The following is a 23,884-nucleotide window of genomic DNA, read 5'->3' as shown; positions in this document are numbered from 1 at the left end:
TTCTAGTTAAGTCCCCTGCATCCTGCTTCAACAATCCTGCAGTTGACTGGTATACACTATCTCAGAATATGTGACTCAGGGTGGTGTTTCTGAGTCTAGCTCCTTGGAGAAGGAGGGATGTGGGTTCTTAGGGAGAGAAGATTGCGTGGACAGAAGCTTCCCCAGACAGCGCACTCGGCCTCCCTCTGGAGCTTCACGACCTCTAATCAGCAGGCTGGCAGGGTGGAAGGAGCTGGCCCAGCCAGTAATGACACCCTCCTCCTTGCAGTTGGCATACACATCCCTTTTCTATTCTCCCTGTGACCTTGTTTCCTGTTCTCCATCAGGGAGACCCTGACCACTCATGGGAGCCCGGTCACACCGACAGACACGTTGCATCAGTTATTCTATTCCCTTACGCCCAGCTTTGGTTCTGTTCAATCTCTCTCTTTCGCTCTCCAGGATGTGACCACATAGAATAAGTGCCTGGCGCAGAAACGTCATGGCCTTATTCTATGTGGAATCGCATCCCAGCGGAGAAAGGGGTATTTTCCAGTTGGTATGTGGTGGGCAATGTTCTTGGATAGTCCCCTCATACAGAAACACTCCTCTCCCTCCCCTTCAACCCTGTGAGCCTGGAAAGGTTACACTCTCCCCACCCACCAGTCACTGAAGTTGTGATTTTCAGATTCAGTTTGTTTGCCTTTGTTGTTGTTGTTGTTGTTGTTTAGTTTTTGACATAAATGGACTCATTGAGCCTTAGTAAAATTTCCCTTTGGGTGTTATTATTCATCCCATCTTGTCGATGTGGAAACGGAGGCCTTACATTTCTCCTAGTAACCGCTCTCTTTGGGAACCAGAGTCTAGCTATGGGAACCGCTTTGGGAACCGCTCTCTTTGGGAACCAGACTCTAGCTATGGCTGGAGCGATAGCACAGCGGGTAGGGCGTTCGCCTTACAAGCGGCCAACATGGCCGACCCGAGTTCGATTCCTCCGCCCCTCTCGGAGAGCCCGGCAAGCTACCGAGAGTATTCGGTATGCCAGACACAGTAACAACAAAGTCTCCAATGGAGATGTTACTGGGCCCGCTCGAGCAAATCAACGATCAACGGGAGGGCCTTTACCTTTTACCTTTACCGGGGTGTTATTATTCATCCCATCTTGTCGATGTGGAAACGGAGGCCTTACATTTCTCCTAGTAACAGCTCTCTTTGGGAACCAGAGTCTAGCCAGCACCCCGTGTTTGCAGTCCCTGCTACTAAACATTATAAGCTCCTCCCAGGACTGCAGGCATCATTAATTTTCCTCCTTATGTGTCATTTGGCAAGTTAAATTTTGCATCCGTGATTGTTGCCATTTCCCTTCCCTTAACATTATATGAATTATGAGTTATGAGTAAGGGTGAAGCGAGTTGGCCCTCTCTTGGCAAGGTTCAGCTGGGAAATGAACAGGTGGTACACTGGGAGGGGACACTGGGAGTGGACATTGGAGCAGGGGACAGTGGTCAGATTTCTGCCATTCTGTCCAGTGCCTTCTCCCAGGGAGGGCACCGTTGAGGTACTTCTTGGTTTGGCTTTCCTGGTGATTTTATCAACATATACACCCAAATTTCAAGGGGTGAAGATCCACAGGTCTGTCTAAGAAGAGTGCCCCATCTCTTTGCAAGTAGTTAGGGAAGATTATTTCATGTACACTGGAGGCTGGGCATGAGAAATAATATTGAGTTCCTGCCCTTGGTTTGAGGGGATGTTACAATGCCTATAGGTATTTGATATTTTCATTTCTCAGTGAACTGTTTCTCTCATGCAGGTAGTTCTTTAAAAAGAAGCCATTCATTCGTGGTAGAGAATTCAGTTAAAGAAAATAGCCATGAATCGCCTACTTTGTACAGGGTTTTGGTGGGTTTTTTTTTCCCCCTTGAACAAGATGGAAAGATACAACCCCCCCCCCCCCAACCCTGCCTCTTTTCTCAAGCAACTTCTTTTAAAGCAATTTTTCACTGAAGCTTATGGATCTTCTGAAAATTATTGTATAATTCTTCATATGGTCTTTATCAGATTCTCAAGTCGATCTATAACTTTAAAATATTAAGATCTTCTGGTGTAGAAATGACTGCATTTTGGATACAAATGACTCAACTGGTTTAGACACATCACTGCTATTTTCTTTTATTCTATGTCTGACTGTATGGTAAATTTGTTTCTGCCTCTTATGTATTGATTCAATTTCCACTTCAGAAGAAATGTCTTTTCCTGCATGTTCAGGATCATATCAGGAGAACTTGGCTAGAACAGGAGAACACAGCTAGCATTTCTCTTTCTACCCGAAATATTTCTCTTTTAATATTCTGTTTTCCCTGTGACTTGGGTTTCTCCCATAAGACGGAATTCAAAATTTGCTGCTTCTGAGACCTCTGACCTCCTGAGCTTCTTCTTCTTGTTGTTGTTGTTTAAACTCTTTTTTCTCTCTTTTGTGATGCTAGGGGTGGGACCTCAGGTCCTCACAGGTGAGGTGACCACGAGCCACATTCCTGGGTACTCTAAGTTTTCTTTTTTTAATTGTTGAGATTTTTATATTTTGGGGTTCTCAGAGACGGGGAGGACCCGTTGCTGCTTCTAGGGCAATTGAGACAGCAGTTCACTGGGAGGACACCCGAGGTTGTGATGTGTCGCTGGCCTCCCTCACGTTACCGCAGAGAAGGAGTTTGCCCTCACTCCTGTACGATCTGTCCAGCTCCCGAGTTTTGTTTTGTTTCTGTTTTTGTTTTTGACCCATGAGAAATGTTATATCTTTTCTCAAGGTCTGTATTATAGTCCACTTGCTTACATGTTGTTTTCGTCTTTGTATTTCTCTGAAAACACAGTCAGATATAACTATACACACACACACAGACATATATATATATATATAAATATTTTATATTTGTATTTCTATTGCCTAGCATATAATGATACTCAACTAATGATTACTGGCTAAATAAAGAATTTCTCTAGACAGTTAAATAATAGATTTGTTTTGGAAAAAAGTTAAGGCACTATTCATGGTGAATATGCTGTCTTTCTAGAAGAAAAAAGTCAAACTACGACTTTGGTAATACCGCATTTTCAGAGAGCAGAAAGTATGGTCATCAAAGTCATGATATATTTAGGTGTTAAATCGATTCAGAAATATTTTACCCATTTATCAAGATGATTGGATATATTTATACAATAGTTTCTCAACACAGATGCTTTTCCCCCTAGGATTCTAGGTCATTGTCATTGTCTCCTCGCAGGTCCTTTTATTTCAGTAGTAAAATACATTCTCTATTTTGGTCCTATTCAATATCTTTGAAAGCAGAGAATGTTTCATAAGGACTTCATAGCATAGAGTTCAATTTAAGGGGGGAAAAACAGGCTTCCAGATTTCTCTGCCTATTTATGTGTGACATTCATGCTTTCATCCTTAAATTTAAAAAAGAGAGCTATGGAGAGAGCTGCACTGTGTATTGCCCACATAGTTTCACCACAAAGTGAAATGGATGAGTAATCCCTGGAAGACTGGCTGCAAGTCACCGAGACTTGCTGGCCGGGTTTAATTTCACTTGGGAGCCAGAGAGAGAGAGAGAGAATTCAGGGGCTGGCACAGCCTGATGCATAGGCAGCCTACCCAGAACTTGGCTCCTTGGCTCTGCTCACTCCCCTTGAGCACTAGACGCCCTGGGAGACCCCACACTCCAGCTGTTGGAACCCAGAAGCACTGAATTGCTGGGCCAAGTGCTAAATTTCCAGGTCTCCTCACCCTAAGTATGGAGAGGAATGAACCCCATCCCCAGTGCCTCTGAGCAGAGCTGGGGAGGTTCTTGTTCCTTCTCCATCGTCAACCCCTTTAACTCAGATGGAAGTTCTGGATATAGATGCTCTTTGTACTACCAGATTTTGTTTTGGGGAGGAGAGAGTGGGGTATGCCACATTTAGGTGGTAGCCAGGGCTTACTCCTGTCTCAGTACTCAGGGGACCATAAAGTGCCAGGGTAACCAGGATCAGCCACATACAAAGCCATACTTTGTACTGGTCTCTTGGACCCTTCGTGTAATTTTTGACTATTGCCCTATGGAAATTTGAAGGAATCAAGAATTTCAAAGTGTCCTTGGTCCATATTGAGTGCATGCAAGTATTATTGTACTGTTTGCCATTGACTCAGTTAAGGATGGAAACCTGAAAATTGAGCTCATAGTGATTATTGTAAATTTTAGTACAATAAACAAGGTACCTATGATAGCTTTCACTCAGCTGTACTGGATCTGAATACTACAGGGACATCTTGGTGGGGGGGGGGGGTTCTATATATGGTATAGAATAAAATGTCGTGAGAAGATTATATTATATATAATATATATTATATATACATATATATTGCAAAGTTTCATCCAGACACATCGTTAATATAAAGTAGCTGTCCAGAGAAAGTTGATTGGTTCTGTTGGTTCTGTTATTGAAGCTCTCAGAATCTTGCCAAGCAATTCAAAGCAAAATTGGTCTTTCAGGTGGTCTTAGAAAAGTGTGTGGGGGGTGCAGGTTGGTGAGTTGATTCTGCCCTGAGTGTAGAGGCTTCTCAGGTTATATTGAGATGATGAGCTTCTCTGCGGGACTTTCCTTCGACCACCTTTGTTATTGTTGTTGTTTATTTTGGAGCCACACCAGGCAATGTTCAGGGGTTACTCCTGGCTCTGCTCTCAGGAATTACTCCTTGTGGTGCTTGGGAGACCCTATGGGATGTTGGAGATCAACCCCGGTCATCTGAATAAGAGACAAATGCCCTCCCCACTGTACTATCGCTCTGGCCCCATGGTTTGGGCGTTTTGTTGGTTTGTTTTGGTGCTACAGCCAGCAGAGCCCAGGGCTTGCTGCTGGGTCTGTGCTCAGGGATCACTTCTCATAGGGCCCTGGGGGGCAGGTGCATATGGGTTGCTGGGGATCAAACCCAGATTGACCACAGGCAAGGCAAGTGCCCTAACCGGATGTACCGGCTCAGGCCCTTACTCCCATCCCCTCACCCCCATCCCCACCCCTCTCACCGTTTTGTAAATGTGAGTCAAGGAACTTCATCATTTCAGAAACAAGCAAGATTGGCTTTAATGTCTGGCTCATTTTTAATCATGCTTCTCACATAGATGGGTTTATTTCATGAGGCAAAGGGCTCTCCTGAACATGCCTCGTGTCAAACAGCACCAGTGTTTATTAACCCCAGAGGAGACTAAGGCCAGTGAGGGCTGAAACTGTGGTAGCCCGACCCGGGGCCACCTTTTCTCTGTGTTTGCCTCCACTGCAGGCTTAGGTGCTGTGGCCGTTCTGGTGTTAGCCGTGAAATGAATGTCTGGGCCACGTGCGGTTGCTGAATAATTGGTTGTCGTTTTAAAAAATAAGCATATTCTGATCTCAGCCAAGCTTATCTTTTCTCCCCTTAATTTCCTCTTAAATTGAATGAACAGTTTTATGTAACTGAGGAGTGCTAGCCTCCCAAGATAGATTTTAAAAACATATAATTATTTATTTTAACAATTTAGCACTAGTATTTAAAGAGGAACTTGAGGAGCTCGTTCTAAAGATAGCCAGATCGCATATTAAATAAATACTGCATCTCTGTGTATTTTGAAGTATTTAAAGATCCCTGAAAGAAAATATTTTATAATAGATTTGAGTCTATTACATTATTATTTATATTGGGAACTTTTCCCTGAAATTGTTTTAACAACTCTCGCTATATAATGTACTATGGATGTAATTATTTGCTCTATCTTAATGTATTTAAACATTGCAGGGGCACCGGTTATAAAGCAACTTTCAGAGTAAAGACAGTCTCTTTCTGTCAAAAGGAGAAAAAGGTGTCTTTTAAAAATGTTTTTCTATAGTTGGACATATAGCAGAGAACCAAGTATAACCTGAAAGCAGGGCTGTAACATATGCAACTTTAACTACTGAAAGAAGTCATTCAACGCACAGAATAGAGAGAGGCTTTTACTTGCCCAGGCTCACTGTCAACTCCTGGGATTCTTTATTTACCCAAAATAATTTTAATTGCTATATTATAACTGTGTCTTGAAATGCTCTTTATATAAATTTTGCTTACAATCTCACAGCCGTTAGTAATGTATTTTTGCTGTCTGAGTAGTATAATGTTATGTGTGAAGTACTGTTCAGAAAATTTAAGAAGGAAAAGAGAAAAATGCATGTGTTATTTAAAAATAAATCACAGATTAGGACCTTAATTATGGTATGGTAAAGTTCCTATTTTTATGTGGTGATTTTCATAAGCTTTTAAATTTCTGGTTACCTTTGTACACCAAACTTAGCCTACATTATTGTGATGGTATAATACATGCTGTTGTTAACACCAGTACACTTATTTCTGCCAGTTCTAATAATGAGAAGTTCATTGTTTAGGGAGAGCAGTCTCCTATACTCGAGACAAAAGTGTAATTACTTTTGAACGATGTGAAATGGGCTCAGTTTAATAGCACGGAGAATAGATTCAGCAAGATCCGAATAAAGTAAGCTTGGGAGGCATATGGGCAGTGTGGCAGTGCAAAATGATGAGAGTAGGCAGTGTAATTCTCTCACACACATACCTGATTTCACACAGTTTATCTATAAACTGGTGTTTCTAGAGGAGATGTGCTTGCTTATCTGCACAAGGCCAATTCAATTGAAACAAAGTGACTAGGGTGACACATTCGCATGTTTTTATGGTAAATTGATCTTTATCACGCGACGAAATTGCATTGTTACAAACATTATTCTGTAAATATTATCAGAAAATGCCACGCGAAGCTATTTATTTTGAGGTAATCCCCAGCTTGTGTTTGAATCGAAGTGATTCTATCTGTATACTTACATTGTACATAAATATTACCCCCTAGGCTCGTGGGAATGGAAACCTTTGAAAAACCATCCATCTGCGGCCCAGTCAGAGCCGCTGGATGAGATCTGCCAGAGAGCCTTTGGTAGTGCTGCCCTAATGTTCCGTCACGTTCCATCCCATTTGGTGGAAGGAAGTGGTGGTCAGCTGGATTTCTATAATGCCAATCTACAGTATTTTGAATGACGGTTGCCAAGTTAAGTTAGCTGGGCCTTGAGAAATTGATGAAAGTGTTGTCACTTGAAGAGAGCTGTGAGTTAGTTGAGGATCCTTTTGGAACTTCATTGTTGTTGTTGTTTTTGCTTTTTGGGTCACACCAGGTGATGCTCAGGGGTTACTCCTGACTCTGCACTCAGGTTACTCCTGGCAGTGCTGGGGAGGCCATATGGGATGCCAGGGATTGAACCCAGATTGGCCGCATGCAAGGCTATCGCTCCAGCCCCAGTGGTTGAGGATCCTCAAGGAGGCTCTTCTCTCAATATCCTTGTGTGGAAAAAGCAAAAAATTGCTAATACTGTGGAATTGGGGGCCAACCCGTTTGCTTACCAAGATTTGGCTTAGTGAAATGTAATGGGTTTTCTTGAGGCAATGAATGTCTTTCAGCAGAGATAAAGAAATGGGTTAGAACTAGTCTCTTCCCGCTCAGCCTTTCTGCGGAACGTGGAGGTCAAGATAAGCACAAACATCACCAGCGTCCTTAAGATATTAGAGCCCCAATATTATGGAGCAAGTAATAAAGAGAGTCATAGCTGAAAGAAGACTTATTTGTAAGATCAAATTATTAATTTAAGATTACTTCCATGGGGCTGGAGCGATAGCACAGCGGGTAGGGCGTTCGCCTTACAAGCAGCCAACATGGCCGACCCGAGTTCGATTCCTCCGCCCCTCTCGGAGAGCCCGGCAAGCTACCGAGAGTATTCGATATGCCAGACACAGTAACAACAAAGTCTCCAATGGAGACGTTACTGGGCCCGCTCGAGCAAAAATTACTTCCACTAAATAATTACTAGATGCCAAGACACTTAAAATTATGCATACATTGCATTAGCTATCATTTTAATATCATATCGTGATTTTTTTGTTGTTTTTAAGAAATGCTTATGGAAGAAATTCTTAATACAGAATGTTGGGGAAATAAATATTTTTCCTATTTAGTGAAACATGTATACATGTATATATTAATGTTACAAGGAACAAAACCATTACTTGTTTGGTTGGGATTTAAGTTTTTTCTTTCCTGGTCTGGATAACCTTGAATGAGGTGGGAACTAAAAATGATATACCTGGGGCTGGAGTGGCAATACAGTGGGTAGGGCGTTTGCCTAGCATGTGGCAGACCTGGGTTCAAGCCCCAGCATCCCATAAGGTCCTCCAACCACTGCCAGGAGTAATTCCTGAGTGCAGAGCCAGGAGTAAGCCCTGAGCATCACTGGGTGTGACCCGAAAAGGAAGAAGAAAAAAAAATGATATACCTGACTAGGAAATTAGAATAACAGAATGAGCTGAAGACACCAGAAGCAGTACTGGAAACTGAAATGTTGTTCTTGATTTTCTGGACTGGGTAAGTATTCATCATTTTCTGGATTGGATGAGTATTCATCTTCATTTTGTTTGTTGCCCAAGGGCCTGCATAAGAAGATTTTTTTTTCATTTGCAAGTTAGAAATAATGAAAATTTTGGGAACCACCATTCATTTTATAGCTTGGATTTTTTTTCAATTCTCCCTTGTTTCATGCCATTGATTCTTTTCTCTTTTGCTCTTCTTCCTCTCTCTTTCAATTTGCCTCTATCTGAAAAACTTTCTTAATAGGCCTTCTTGTGGCTCTCAATGGGCCATTCTTGGAAGGCCAGTCTGGGTGGGAGAATCAGCGTCCTTGTGTGCTGAGACATGCTTCCTTCTTATTTACATATATTGCTTCCTGGGCCTTTGCCAGACCCTCCTGCAGTCAGCTTGGGGTTTCTCTTACTCGAACTATCAATTGGTTCTGTGATGAAATTTTCACAGGTTTTATTAAACAGAGAGAGTGTGTCATTCTTCACAAAACCATATATTTCTTCAATTTGTTCCGAGATTATATTCTTTAACTTTTCTTCTACAATCCAGCCATTATAACTAGTGATCATTTTATTTTTCCGATGTCTTAGTTGGATTAAAAAAAAGGACTTAGGAGTTCTTTGTTGATTTTAATTAATTTTTCAGGGGAAAAAAAGTGTAGTTTTACAAATAATTTTAACCAAGTGACTTACACCTAATATTCTAGTGCACACTTGACCTTTTGTCATAATGTTCATTTAAAATTATTTGGCACCCTCTGTCAGCATTACATTTTTCTTGATGGTTTTCTTCACTCAGTTCTTGTTTGTCATCATGCTTATCCTAAATTTGAGAGTTCACAGAGATTGGATAAGACAGTGAACAGATAATGGAAATAATTTACCTGATGAGAAAGTGATTTTTAAAATTAGTGTTCTGTAGTAACAAACAACAGTGGATTGTTATCATTGATTATTTTATATTGAAAAGAATAATCACGTAAGAGAATGTAAGATTTAGTAGGACTAGGAGTTTTTCAGTACTGGTACCTGCATTCTAGGAATTGATATGAAATCTGCAAGGCTCAGTTACTCAATTGCCAAGGAGACCACAAATAGTTTAAGTAATAGATAAGTCATGTTTTCTCTTGACTCCAAGCAATATCCACTGGAGCTAAAGAAACGGAGCAGAGAGATTTGTATATCAGCGTCTGAACAAGGCACACCTATTTTCACTTCATTTATATTGTAATAAAGTGAAGTCATAAATAAAGCCATGTCTTGAGTTTTCATTGTCGTTCATTTTCTCATGTAGTTCAGTATTAGGCCCATAAAGCTTTCCCTTTAAAGGAATGGACAAAAGACATATGACTTGTAAGAGTATATGCTAAAAAAGTAGAAAGGAATTCTTTAGTATAGAAAATCTTGTGGGTACGGGAGGAGGAGATGCTGTAGAGGTGATGCCATTCATGAGCATCTCACTTTTTGATTCCTTAGGAAATACTATCTCAATTAAAAATGCCAAGAGCACGGGTAGGGCCACCGGGGTGCATTTAAATGAATCAGGTATTCTTCTGTCATTTACATTATAGTTCTATCCTACAGGGCTTTAGTGGGTCCACAACTTGTACTGGCATTAATTAGGTCTGCCCTTCAGAAAGAATTCATTGACAGCCTTTCAGTATACTGCCACTTTTGATGGTCGCGGCCATTTCATACCATTTCCTGTTCTGAAAGTAAACTGTGTACTTTGCGCTTGTCTAGTAGATGGGAGCAGAGGATGGGATTTCCTTTTCTTTGTTATTTGAAATTTAAATGAATTATAAAGCCAGCTTACGCTGACAATTCCAACCCTTTGGAGACTTATCTTCTTTGTACAAAGGAAAAGTGCTCCAAATGTTTTTTTTTCCCATGGTCTGTTTTCCCATGGACCACTTTTGGGAATGATTTTGTGAGCAGAAGAGGTGTAAATGTACAGACAACAGCTTCTCCAGCTCTGACGTCACGTGATAAAGTCAATGAACACCAGTGACTGGATTTTTGTGTCTTGTTTAGTCAAAGGCTGCTTCTGTGTGGGCAGAACAAGCAATGTTATCATTATATAGAGAAGCAGTGTTTAAGTGAGTGTCTCTTCTTAGCTCTTAAAAACCCTGCTTATCTTGAGATAAAACAGTTTTGTCTTGTTGGTTACTATCTCTAGAGGGTAAGTAATTATTCTAAGGATGAACAGAACAGTTTAAATGAAGGTAGGCTTTGAAAAAAAGGAAGATAATTCCAGTGGTTTTCAGTAGCTTTGTATGGGTGTAGAAATACAAAATTGGCATCATGTGAAAAAGTCAGAATCGATATAGACTGAGTAACGGCAATTGTTCCAATAACGTTCAGCATTAGGACATCTAGTCAACACTTCTACTGCTACTACTGGACTCTCTTCACTGCAAGCATCAGTCCTGGAGAATGGGGGACATCACTGGGCTGTTAAACAGTGTCCATCTTCAGACCTTGCTGCAGTAGCTCCCACGCTCGCTCACTAGGGACACAGGAGTCAGAACACATTGTTTTTATACATGTGAGATTCTGCCTTTCCCAGGCTCATCAGAAGAGCATCTGAGCAGCTTTGAAAGACTTGTAGTGAATATATTGTATACTCTACCAACCATCTATTAACTGCAACTTACATGTGGGAGATTATATTACCAAGTACCTTATATTCTTTAGGATGTCATGTTCAATAATTAATAGTAGGAATCTGAAATATTTTACTTTTCTAATGTACTAACTACCCTATATGTATTATCTCAGCCAGTTTTATGTCATCCCAGAGAGCAACTGTTACCATCCTTAATTTGCAGGTGGAAAAATGGTCTTGGGAGTTAAAGTGATTTGCTAAATAAGGGTCTATATTTGGATTTATGACTTCAGAATCTAGGTGCTTAGTAACTGGGTTTATGCCTCTCATACAAACGTTATACATCGCAGATAGAAAAAAAATATTTGCATGGTATTCTACCTTAGTTGTAACTAAAAATTTTACATCTTTTAAAAAGCCTAGCTTTAAATGGGTCAGGGGACTTGACTATTTAAGAAGGTGTCTTCAGTATCCCAATTAAATAGGGTATTTAACAATAAGTGAGATTTTTGAACAATATTTGCTGGAAATTGTATATTAAAACTAGTATTAGTTTATGCTGTATCTATAAGACCATTGGTACAAAACAGTGATTTAACCCACAGTCAAGAGTGGCAAAATTACTGAATAAATTTAGCTCTGCTGTTTGATATCCATATGGCATTTGACAAGTTATAGGCATTTTTCTTTTCCCTAGTTTTGCCCTCTGTAAAATGGATATTGTAAGGATCACAGTTAACTTTGAGCACAGAAGAGCATAGAGAAGCTTTGAGCTCTGGAGGAATTAGTATCCCTAAAAGGCTCCGATGTCTGCAGTAGATCAGGAACTTAGCGAGCCAGACTGGGTTTTTAAAATTATTAAAGAAGATAATCTTGGTGATACAGTAGACTCTGTTTAAGACTTTGAATTAGATGTTTGTGGAGAATTGTAGAGTGAGGTGAAGACTGGAGACTTCTATAGCATTAAATAAATAAACTACACAACAGGAAAGATAAAAATAGAAAATATCTGACTGACTTGGGCAGGTCGCCAGCCTTATGTGTGGTGTGATGCAGAGCTGGCTTGTGTTTGGGAATCGGCTGACCAGGCACATTTCCATCAAACAGAGCATTGATAGGTAGACAGAAGTTACTGCTTGAGTTTGCTAACATGGCATTTGGAGCAAGAGTCGCTCCATCTTGATCCTAAAAAATGGAATGGACACTGAAAAGAAGTATTTAGGTGCTGTGGTCTTATTGTGAAATAACAACACATAGCATCAAATGTTATATACGTTCAGACGTTGGGAAATTTAAATAACATACAAGAAAAGCTTACATTTAAGGAAAAACACTTTTGAAATGATAAATCCAATAAAAAAAAAAAACCTCAGCCTCTTGTCATTAAAAGGATTTGTGCTAGGGGGTACTTTAAGCTACTGAAAATGGGATTATTCAGTTTGAGATACATTCTCCTAGTGAAATATTTATGGCAGACTCAGTTATCATAAATATTGTTTATTGGTGACCTAGTGTTTGCTTAGTGTTGAGGCAGTTTATCAGTGGCAACTACCAACACCATTAGAAAAAGGGGAAAAAAAAACACCTACTCCAGCCAACTCAGAACTGCATTCTTAAAAGATTATGAGGATTAGACTGGGGTGGCAGAGAACTATACCAACTCAGTTACTGGGGTTCTTCTGGGTATTTTATCTCTTGCCTCACTTTTGTAGTTTCTCCCATGCTCCCGCCGCCCCTTTTCTCATATGAAAATGAGAATAATAATAGGACCTCCCAAGATAGAACGATGCTGGAAGGAATAACTAGCAGATTTCTCACAAGTGCCCATGAACTATTTCTGGCTTAGAGCAAGTCCTTTTCGGAGACCAGGGTTCCTGAATCAGTATACTCTGTGGACATCACCATTAATTGCCAGAATAAATGATTATGTTTGGGGTTCTCAGCAGTCATGTTTCATTTTGATAGGAATTGCCTGTCCCGTTCCCCCATTTTACTTGTCCAGTAGTCTTATGAGATGCAGTTCACTGTGGACATACTATGTAAATGCATTTTAGAAGGGGAAGTTTTATGGTTCCCTTGGGGTAACTTGTCTCCTTTGCTCATGGCTGTTCCCAAAGAATCTGGCTTGGTGGCTGACGCACAGCAAGGGTCTTCAATTGGTTGAATGAATGATTGAATTAATGAATGTGTTCAAAGCCTGTGTACATGAAGGCGCCATAAGCTGAGTGCAGTGTCAGGTGACAACACCTCCTTCATGAGGGATATTTGATGGAATGATTAAATGAAATCTACAGCTTGTTGCCTGACTAGTAGTGGGTGACTGTGAATTCCCTGTCCTTGTCCCTTCTCATCTCAGCCCAGTAGCTTTCCACATCAGTCATAAAATATCACAGAAACATCAGTCATAAAATATCACAGAATCACAGAAATCTTCTGTCGTCTCATGCATTACACTTTCCCAAATAGTGTACTCAGGGAAAGTTAACCTCAACACAGCGCAAAACAAGAAAAACTGTTTGGGGACACAAAGCTTTGCAAGTCGCTTAAATTCTTCTGCAAGCCTGTCCTCCAGGTGACTTATCAGGTGTCCCTGGTGCTTATTGCTAGGCTGTATTACAGTGCCCACTTTTTCTTTTGCATATTTCCATGCATTTAGGAGTTCCAGTTGGATTTCAGGCGTTTTAGAGGGCGCTGCAAGGGACTCCACCGTTGGTTAATTAGGGCTGTGCTGATTGCTTTCTAGTCCTTTGGTCTCTCTTTTCTGTCCTACCCATTAGGGCAGTTTGAGATGATTTTATAAGCTGTGGCACTAGTGGTTCAACTCACAATCCGAGACAGGCTGCATTGACACTGACATTCTGGGTCAGGATTATCTATCTTGGTTCTTTCCTGATATAAAACACGTTTCTCTGCCTTTGTTATATTGGCTTCAATGTTGACTTGTCATGGAGCGTTTCATTTCTACTCTAGAACGTCCCCGTTCACATCTATCCTCTTCAGTGCTCCTATAACTATTTTTGTTTTACATAGATAGAAACATGTTTTTCCTCCTTTTTACATATGGTGTTTTTGCTTCATGCAGAGAGAACTACACAGATGATATTTTTCAGAAATCCCAATTTTATTCAGTTTTGCATTCTTATGTTTATAACTCAGAATACCTTCACAATTTCCTTACCTAAAACTCTTTATAGCTTTATTACTAGCTTCACATTGTAAAGATATATCAGCTTTCTTAGGGATAATCTTTAAGCAGAACTTAGTAAGACAAGCTTTGAAAACTATCCTTCCAAGGAAAGTAAATCTCAAATCACAAAACATCAGTTTAATCGCTCCCCTTGACAACTTCACATGACAGATTGAAATATAAAAGCCAATGCAAGTGGGATCAATGGATTATCTAAGTCCCAGAACATCTCTTAAATTGGGGGCCTTGATAGACTGGTTGTGAGAAGAATGAGTATTGTGTGCCCCTCCTCTGCACGGAGCTTTAAGTTCCCAGAGATTAGCTCTGAGTGGATGTGGTCTGCCTGGAGGCAAGGCAGGGGAGAAATGCAGAGGGAGGGAGGGAGGGAGAGATGAGGGGACTGAGGGAGAGAGAGGGGGATCTGGAGATTTACATGGAGAACTCCAGGGCTTTGTCATGGCAATTGTAGCAAGTGATATACAGTGCAAATCGACTTGAGCATGTCCCCGGATAGCAGGCAGTTTACAGCCTCCATGAGCCGAGATTACTGCTTTATCTTGTCATACTAAATTAACATGGCAGCACACTGTTAAACAGTAGTGACCTCTTCATCGGGGGAAATCGCTGCCTCAAAGAGAGATGGTATTTAAGACTGCCTTTCCTCCCCTCCTCTGTGTGTGTGTGTGTGTGTGTGTGTGTGTGTATGTGCGCACACGTGCACGTGCACGTATGTGTGTCTTCTTATTCCCTTACAGCATTTCAGAGGGACTGTAGCCATTATATATTATTATAGAAAATGTTCTTATGTAAGGGTGAGAACAGATTAGGCACAGTGAGATCAAATGAGCATTTTGGATAAACTACTCAGAACTTACGTGTCCATTGTGCCCAAATGACTTGTCATCTTTACAATGGAATTAATAAAACATTTGTTGTCTATAATTTCATTTTAATCCTTTGTTGTTTTACAGAAAGCCCGTTCATTGGTAGAAGAGTTAAATTCCTAGACTTTTCTCTAAGAATTCATGGGTGATGAACAGATAGAGGAAAATAAATCCAGACACCCAAACTCTAGTTCTCTCGCAAACCCGATAGAAAGATAGCCTAAGAGAACCAGTTTCAGGATTAGGCCTTAAATGAAGTACCCAAGTTATCTTTTTCTCCAGAGCTTTCCAGGTACTGCCTCATCCATCAGATTCATTTTATTTCTTTATTAAAAGGGGAGAGAGCGAGAGAAGGTCACAAGATTAATTTGCCTTGTGCGCCCGCCAGCCTGCAGCTGCTCCCTCCATGTGTTTGGAAGTTCTACATATAGGAAATGTACTAACTCTGTTTCTCCTGTCTTCAGATGTTGATAAATTGCTCAAAAGCCAATGTGTGCTTTTTCTGTGCTCGATCTGTGCTCCTTCATTGGAGTTAGAGGAGTAAAGTGAGCGTCAGCACTCCATAACATGCTCTCTCTTCCTTTCGGGCCCCTGTGAAGATTCTTCCGTCCTCAAGTGCTCTGATTCCTTTGGCTCTGACCTCTGCAGCAAGTGTTTCAACCTCCTGTTAAATTGCTTTCAAGCATTCCTTGGGAACTTTTTGAAACTCTGTGATCTATCATGTATTCACTTCCAAGTTGGGGGTGGGGTAGGGGGAGGGGAGAGGAGGGGGAGAGAGAGAGAGAGAGAGAGAGAGAGAGAGAGAGAGAGAGAGAGAGAGAAAGGGAAGGAGGGAGGGACAGACAGAGGGAGGGAGGGAGGGAGGGAGGGGAGGAAGGAGTGAGGGGAGAGTGAAGATTTCATTGTATTCTCTAAGGGCTCTCAGGGGCCAGAGTCACCAAAATAGTTCCCTGTTGAGCGCTTAATTTTGTCTTAGGGTATTACTTTGGCACATACCACTCAGGGCTCTGCTCTAGCAAAGAAGATACTGACTTAGAGCCAGGACTCTGATCCCACTGGTTCTGTAATGAGGAAACTCCTCCCCTGGCATGCCTGAATCATGTTCAGAGGGCTGCCTTGCTGGAGGGCATCCTACCGTCTGCTATTGCTCTTGACCAATCACAACTCTTCTCGGCATTCTTTTCCTGAATCCATACTGTAAGTCGTATTCTGGCTGCAATTTTAGTTAGAACCCGGGGTTTAGTTATTTGTGAGGATGGGTGGGGAATATCTGGCATTGCTCAGGGCTTACTCCTGGCTCTGTGCTCTGGGATCACTTGTGGCAATGATGGAGGGACTGTGTGTGGTGCCCGGGATCGAACTTGAGTTGGCCCTGAGCACTGTAAGTGCCCTCCTTGCTGTACTATATAGGTTGGGCCCCAAGAGGGCCAGTTCTTTAGTCCTTCTGATTTGGAGTCCAGATTTTAGAAACACAAAAAGACCAGTCAGCTTATGAGGGATATGGTTCGGAGGGATTGTATTTCTTTCGTATTTCTTGATATGTTGCTGCTTCTTTTATTCCCTTCTTTGAATAGTTCAGGAACTTGTCAGAGCTGTGAACACACACACACACACAATAAGCACACATACACACACACGCACACACATTTAGGAGCTATATAACTCACTAAGCCCTCTTTAGATACACTTCTGTGATCCTTTTTGAGTAACACAGGAATTTTAATGATGAATCGGTTTTCTTATATGCAATATTATTATAAATATCATATTTCTAAAAAAGGGAAGAAATGACCTTGATTTCTCCCAGGCTGCCTTTGTATGCTTCATGTTGTTCGGGAACTGGTATTATAGAGTGACTGCTTAACTCACTCTTTTCCATCTCCTTGGAAATTGATGCTTCTCTACAACTTTTTCATCCAATTAGATGGAGCAGCAACTCCTTTAGTTAAAAATACAAAGTCACAACGCAGCCACTTCATTCCACTGAATGATTTATAATCTGTAAAGTAAATTCTTGGCTTAAATTTAGAACTCAGACTGTACTTGATTGCTCATCAAAAATATTAACATTTCCTTTTCGTCTTAGTTCTCACTCCACTTACCTATGAATAAAAATATATAGTGGGCTCCCTGAAAACTCATATACAAAACATTTGAAGGATTTCTTTCCCATCAGTTGTGGCTTTGATATAGGAAGAGACGGGGCACAGACACCATTCTGATTTTGAAAGCAGTATCTGTCAAAATTCAAACAGGGAGATGGCAGTGGCAAGAATTGGGGCAGGAAAAAGACGCTGGCAGTCCAGAATGGCACCAGTTGAGACCCCTTCAAGAGGGTGAGTGGCCTGAGGGTGCTGCCACAGCCACCAGGAAACTGAACTGCAGGGCCCAGTGTGGGGTATGACTCTTTTAAAGGGGAGGTTGGGAGGTGGAGGCATAGGGTAGAGGTAAGGCGCTTGCCTGGCTTTCAGTCAACCTGTTCCCATCATGGGGACCCAGTGTGGTTCCCCTGAGCACTGCCCGGAGTGATCCGTGAGCACAGAGCCAATGGAAGCCCTAAGCATCACAGGGTATAGCCCCCAAATTTTTTTAAAAAAATCTCAAAAAGTAGAGGTTCTATTTTAGAAGATTAATAATATTTAGAAAGTTGTTCTCGTAGAACAACTAAGAGAGCAAAAAAATGAACAGGCAAAAATATTAAGAAAATAAAACAGTTATAAAAGAGGAGATAGACATTGGATTAAATCCAGGTCAGTTGCGTGCAAGGCAAGTTCCTCACCCTCTGTACTGCCTCGTCCGCCTCCGAGAGATAGACGTTTGTCAGTTGTCACAGTGTATAATGGGGAAAAAAATTGCCTTAAAGTATTAGCATTTTCTGGATTTTTCATATCTAGTTTTATACTATTTCTAAGAAATCAAGGGACTGGAATGATAGCTCAGCGGGTAGGGCGTTTGCCTTCCACGCGGCCGGCCTGGGTTCGATTCCCAGCATCCCATATGGTCCCTTGAGCACCGCCAGGAGTAATTCCTGAGTACAGAGCCAGGAGCAACCCCTGTGCATTGCCGGGTATGACCCAAAAAGAAAAAAAGTCAAGCATATAAGGGCATAGCATGGGTCTGTTAAAATAAATTGAAGGGGTCAGGAGTGTGGATCCGTGGCAGATCTCCGTGCCTTGCACTTGTGAGGCTCCAGATTCAATCCACAGTACAACCAAAAATAAGTTGAAGGTAAAAATATGCAAGGTGTTCACAGACAGGAATCAGAGTAGCTTTTGTCTTTGCAGATCAAGTTTAATTAATTTGCCATAATAAATGTGTGTTCATTAATAGAAATATAAGTTTATGCACATTTATATCTTAAATGAACCTTATCAAGGAAAATATATGTTGATAGATTAAATGAAAAGTATTAGAAGTAAAAGATATTGTTAGGTGCTGTCTTAATAAGAGATTTCAAAGTATTTTATCTTCCACTGCTTATTAAGTTGAGCAGGAACAGGAGTTGATCAATTTAATTATAATTGCTAAGGTTTACTTCATATCCATCTAGTAATGTATCACTTGGAAACCTTTAAGAAAGTGTCTTAAATAATAGGGCTGGAGTGATAGCACAGCGGGTAGGGCGTTTGCCTTGCACGCAGCCAGCCCGGCAGAGCCGGGTTCAATTTCCCCGCCCCTCTCGGAGAGCCCGGCAAGCTACCAGGAGTATCTCGCCTGCACAGCCTAGCCTGGGAAGCTACCCGTGACATATTCAATATGCCAAACACAGTAACAACAAGTCTCACGAAGGAGACGTTACTGGGCCTGCTCGAGCAAATCGATGAACCACGGGAGAACCGTGACCGTTAATAATACTTTGGGTGTGGCTCAGTGGCGCACACCTTTTGGTTACTCCTGGCCCTGTGCTCAGGGCATTCGCTTTATCTCTGTGCTCAGGGATCATTCCTGGTGATGCTTGGGAACCATGTGCAGTTCTGGGGGATTGATCCAGCCCTAAATAAGTCTTATCTTAAAATAAAAAATAATAATTATCTTGAAATATAATGGGACAGGATAAATGGTAGCGTGGGAAAGGTATTTGCCATGCACAGGTAAGACCTGGATTTGATCCCTAGCATCTCATATGGTCCTCTGAGTGCCCTGGGGAGTAATCCCTGCACACAGTGGCAGAAGGGAGCCCGAGCACAGCTGAGTGTGACCACAAAACCAGAAACAAATGAAAATAACAGCATGAAAATTATATACCAAAACTTGTATGAAATGATGAAAGTTCTAATATTAGGCAAGTTTATACCACTAAGTGCCTTCACTATTAAATAAAGTGAAGGGGCAAAGAACAAAGCATTTAACTTTAGAGGCAGACAAACATAAAATAACCCCCACGAAGGCAGAGAATAGAACCTGAAAAAATGCAAGAAATGAACTGGGAGAAAATTAGAGCCTTTTCACTAAATTAAGAAAAGAAAAGGAACAAGCACAAATAGACAAAAGTAGAACTGATAAAGGGTAATATTATCACTGTTATGAAGATATTATAAATTGCTCTATTCTAGCGATTTCAAGATCCAGTGCTATAAAATAATAACTCTTAATCTCTACAAAAAAAAAGGAGAGTCACAAGATGGGAAAAGAGAGTGGGAAGAAAGGGAGGAAGAGGTCAGTCTGATACGAGAATACAGTGGAGCTTGGCAATAGGTGTGGTGAAGCTTATACCCATCAACATGATACACATGTGACACTCATGCGTACATGTAAAACTGTTGTATCAGTTTGTTTAGTCTTATAAATCAATGAAAATCAATCAAATATTCAACCTGAAAATCAAAGTGTATATATTAAGGAAAAGTGTATATGCCATGTAATATCCAAGAGAAAGAAAGATTCCGTTGTCCAATAGATCAGGAAAGTATTTCATAATTTATCCTGCTTACTGGTATCATGTTCTTCATTGTGTATTACAAGTCTGAGAAGTCATTCTTATTGTCCAGAGTTTCTTAGCTTTGAACCTTGCAGTATTTCCCATATTTTAATCATTAGAACCTTTTAACATAGGGCCTCTCAAAGAAGTTATCAAGGAGTACTGCTCTATTGAACATACACTGGCAAAAGTGCTTCTTTCAGTTTTTTATTAATACTTTTGAGTGAGAATTCTCTGGTTGCACTAGGGTTATTAATCTGTGCCTTAGTTTAGGCAGATAGCAGTATGTGTGTGTGGGGGGGGCGGCGATAGTAGTTGGGTGTGTTTCATGCCTAAAACACTATGTCTGAAATATTAGTATTAATAGTAGTATACATATCGGTGGCCCAATGCATTTTTAAACTACTCTTGAGAACTTTGTTGATTTTTTTATGAACTAAAAGCCAAAAGGAAACCCAAATAGGCCTTATACATCAAATAATCATCTCAAGCAACAGCACCTATAAACACTCATACTTTTCAGCTCCTGGGGAATCAAGATTTCACATTCTGGACACATTTTTTTTTCCCATTTCTTGATGCCAACTTTCCCAGTTAACATAACTATACTATAGTACACTTTTGAGTATGTATATAGAAATTCCAAAGGAAATATTAGAGGAAGTTATCAGTGCCTTTTAATAGACTTTTAATAAACCATACCTAATAAGATTTGGGGGAATGCAAGAAAAGTTCGATAAACAGAAATACATGTGCGCTTAATCCATATTCCAGGTCAGTAAATTACTGCTTGCTGGTTCAGTGACCGAAGCTGGAGAGCTGCCCGTATTTGTGGAAAGAAAAGTTTTTCACTCACTGACTTGTGGAGAAATATATAAATATAGTCAGGGCGGACTATTGATAGCATCTTACAGTTAAAGCAGATCCAGTGTCTTTGTAAATAATTGGTTGAGTGATGCTAGAGCAGTCTCAAATGGGCAGTTCCTCGGGCCAGTGCCAACATCCGGGCCCGATCAGGACTGCTCACTATCATTTCTTTCCTTTTAGGATTTCTCAGGGTTCTCCCTGACTCCTTCTCTTCCTGTTCCTTTCCTCCCTTCCTCCTAGATGTCTTTGTTCATCTTTCTGCCTTTCTAGTCAGAAGAAATACTGAACATTTTGTTCAAGAATGAGGCTGGGGTGCTGGAGACGTAGTACGGGGGTGAAGGCACAGGTCTTGCATGCAGTCAACCCTGGTTTGATCCTTGGCACTGAGGATGGCACTGCATTCCTACACCTCCAACCCCACCCTCAAACATACAACACAGTTCCATCCCTGCCAAGAGATCAAAAAGAGAAGAAGAAAGAACGCAGTTGGGAATTTTAGCAGAATCCTAGAACTTAGAATATTTTTTGAAGTTTTTTGATACAGTAATAAAAGATTGTAACCAAACGATTTTCTCAGTGATACAAAACAGAGTTTTCTCTGTGCTCTTATTTTTTAGGAAAATTCAGCTTACATTTCATCTTGATAACATTTGTGTTAATGTTTTTAAGTCAAAGGATGCTAATTCATGGTAATCAAAAAAGTAAGGGATTTCCTGATTTACTTTTAGATTACTCACTTCTATGGACAAAGTCGAGCCAACCTTAGCCATTCCTTTTAGGTCTCATGTTAGATAAGCCACACACTTTTAATTTAAAATGTGTCAAGAAAATTCACTCTGCTGGGACTCGTAGGGACGACTGGGAACTGTGAAATGGAATGGAGATGGATGATTTCCTCTTAAAACCTTCTCTTTTTTCTTGATACCGTCTGTTTAGAACACATAAAGCCCAAGGTTTCTTTGAGCTATAAACGAGTATGTGACCCACAAACTGCGCCCCTCCCCCTTTGGTACTCAGTGGTTTCCGACAGAGGAGGAAAACAGTCGGATACAGACCTTCAGTTCAGGAAGGCTGCTTTGGGTATAATAAGCCTTTTCAGAGCACTTTCTTACAAGGTTCTCATGGTTGGTAGAAAAAATCCCGCCCTGTAGGGCTTCTCAGTTTGGGTTCAGGTTTAAATAGATTCTCTGGGGAGGACACTGATGCTCCATACATCTCTGGTCCCACATTGTGCCGCGTCCAGCTCATACTGGGATCTTAATCATCGGGGGACAATCCTTTCACTTCGGGTCCCTACATGTCATGTGTGGAGCATTTTGATTAAATTCTTTTCTAAGTCTTTTCCTTGTAATAGTTCCTTTTCATCTTACATAACAGACTCTCAGATACGGCATGAAAGCTGTCCTATCTACCAAACGTCTTCCCTTTCCCTTCTGCATTAGGGGAGTTTCTAGAAGAAGAAACTTCTAGAAACTTGATTGGGCCCCTTCTAGATGTCACAAGAATCTCCAAATGCTTCAGTGGAAGTGACTGCCCCCCACCTGTCCAACCCAGTGCCAGGAATCTTGGACCAGCAGACACCTCCAAGCACAAAGGCAGTGCTGGGCTCCCTTTCCTCTGCCAATAACTCTGCTGTCAGTTCATCAGGAAAATGATTTTCATTTTCTTGCATCTGGTCACCAAGAATTAAGATGAAGGAGTATAATTTTAAATCTCTTGGAAATGAGTTATCTCTGAGTTTCTGGAAAAAAATTGTCATCTTTCTGTTTTCTTTCTGATATTTGGTTTTATCCATTTAAAAAGAATTATTCCATATTAAATGAAATTTATTGATTGAACTTCTGTGGTTTACAATTACTCTTAACAATGGCTATTCTTGTGCATAATTTCATCACCACACCCATCACCAGGGAACCTATCTACTTCTCCCCACCAGGCACTCCACTGCCTCTGTCCCTTTTAGCTTTTCCACATGTACATATGTTCCCTCTCTCCGCCAGCATTGTTCTGGGCCCATCAGAGAAGCCCCTGGAAGTGCTCACGGTTCCAGAACTAGAACTTGAAATGTATTTTCTTTCGGTGGGGGAAGGTATGTGGTACTCGGGCTCCAACTCTACACCTTCGACTTATCTTGGCCCACATATAATTTTTTCATCTCTCCTTGGTATATTATGCCATAGAATGCAGTTCTGTGAATCAATATCCTTTAAACTCCTAGCAGTTGACTTTTTTTTTAGTTCAGATAAATCTACTGAAAAGAGTGTTTGCTACCAGACTTTCACCAGACACCCTTTAATTCAGTGGTAAAGTCCATCAGAAAAATCTATGTATTCCAATTATTGGGCATTTTTTATTTTAATAATTTACAGCTTAATGATTGATACACCCAAGTAGAATTTATTTCTCCAAACAAAATTCATCCTGACATGCTCTATATAACCCTTTCCCTAATAATAGCAAAATTTTTATTAGTATGCATCCAGATAGCCTTGGTGACCAAGAAAGAAGAAAGAGAAGAAAGAGAATGGCACAATATAAAGCAGAAGTAATAATCTTATTTAAGAGAAAGTACATTATGAAAATGAAGCCATATGTGAAAATTTGCAATTGAAATATTGATAAGAGTATTTGCACCAAAGAGATAGTAGAGCAGATAGAACACATGTCTTGTCCACAGTCTACCTGGGGGTGATCTCTGCCACCCTATATTGTCGCCAAACCTGCCTGGAATCATCCCTGAGTGATAGTCTAGAGTGAGCCCTGAGTACATCTACTGTGCCCCTCCTCCCCAGAAGAATGATTTCCTGTCTGGCTGCCCATAAAACGGTACTTCACGATGAAGGTCCTTTATCAAGGAAGCAAGTGGCTTATTTGGGGTGTTAGAGATGGCATTGCCCTTCACTCTTAATTCCTCACTTCAGAAGCCCACTTAACAAAAAATTCAAATATCAGCCTTTTGTTACAGTGGGAGATAAAAAGCAATTTGGCT

At 40.8% G+C, this 23,884-nt stretch overlaps 1 protein-coding gene across 5 annotated transcripts in view; it reads left to right on the top strand.

Moving 5' to 3' along the window:
- SOX5 (SRY-box transcription factor 5) overlaps positions 1 to 23,884 on the top strand; it is a 445,641-nt gene that overhangs the window by 62,806 nt on the left and 358,951 nt on the right. The gene's annotated exons all lie outside the window — the stretch shown is intronic.

This window comes from Sorex fumeus, unplaced genomic scaffold (assembly GCF_029834395.1).
Source record: "Sorex fumeus unplaced genomic scaffold, SorFum_2.1 ptg000100l, whole genome shotgun sequence".
NCBI classification, from domain to species: Eukaryota; Metazoa; Chordata; class Mammalia; order Eulipotyphla; family Soricidae; genus Sorex; species Sorex fumeus.
Note: the sequence above shows the minus strand (reverse complement) of the source record. Positions and strands in the feature narration are given on the sequence as shown.